Below are 677 nucleotides of genomic sequence, written 5' to 3'. Positions count from 1 at the left end.
TCATGTTTCTCAGAGTTTTAAGGAAACATTGGGGATGTAAACATTATGATAATGGAATTTTACTTTTTTCACTATTATTATTCTACTGGTTCGGCCCTCTTCAGATCAGATGGGGGTGAATGTGGAACTGAACTAACATGAGTTTGAAAGCCCTGGTCTAGTGTTTAAACCACATCATTATAACAGAGCAGGAGAAGTGCACTCACAGTAACCTCAGCCTTTCAGCTCAGATCAAATGTAGTATCTGTTCTTATCAGTTACATATCTGATACGTCCTCTACCTGGGAACCATATATTAAATAGATTTTTGAAACAGGGAGGTGGAATAGGGGCTTCGGGAACAGGGTCCACTCCACGCATTGACCTGCTTTTGCAGGACCTCCAGGAACAGTGCACCCCCTCCTCCTTAATTTCTTGAGGGTTCTACCCAAAAGATCAATAAAGTTCTATCTAATCTAATCCAGGGCTGTGTTCTAATCCAGGGCCCATGGGCCACAGCACTGGCCCATGGGCCCCACCAGCACAGGGGCCCCACGCTAATCTGTGGATGTTAACCCTTCAATGCACCTTGTATCATATATGATACAAACCCATCAAAGGCGTAGAGCAGGGCTGTCAAACTCAATTTCTTTCAGGTTCCACATTCAGCCCAATTTAATCTGAAGTGGGCCGGACCA

The 677-nt window shown here is 44.5% G+C and overlaps 1 non-coding gene across 1 annotated transcript; it reads left to right on the top strand.

Annotated features, from left to right (window-relative positions):
• The first annotated feature begins 204 nt into the window (after positions 1-204).
• Positions 205-401, top strand: LOC115428985 (U2 spliceosomal RNA). The gene has a single exon (XR_003936715.1). It is a non-coding gene; the product is annotated as a U2 spliceosomal RNA (small nuclear RNA).
• Positions 402-677: the final 276 nt, after the last annotated feature.

Source organism: Sphaeramia orbicularis, chromosome 11 (genome assembly GCF_902148855.1).
Source record: "Sphaeramia orbicularis chromosome 11, fSphaOr1.1, whole genome shotgun sequence".
Classification (NCBI taxonomy): domain Eukaryota; kingdom Metazoa; phylum Chordata; class Actinopteri; order Kurtiformes; family Apogonidae; genus Sphaeramia; species Sphaeramia orbicularis.
The sequence above is the reverse complement of the archived record's forward strand: the minus strand, read 5'-3'. Positions and strand labels throughout refer to the sequence as shown.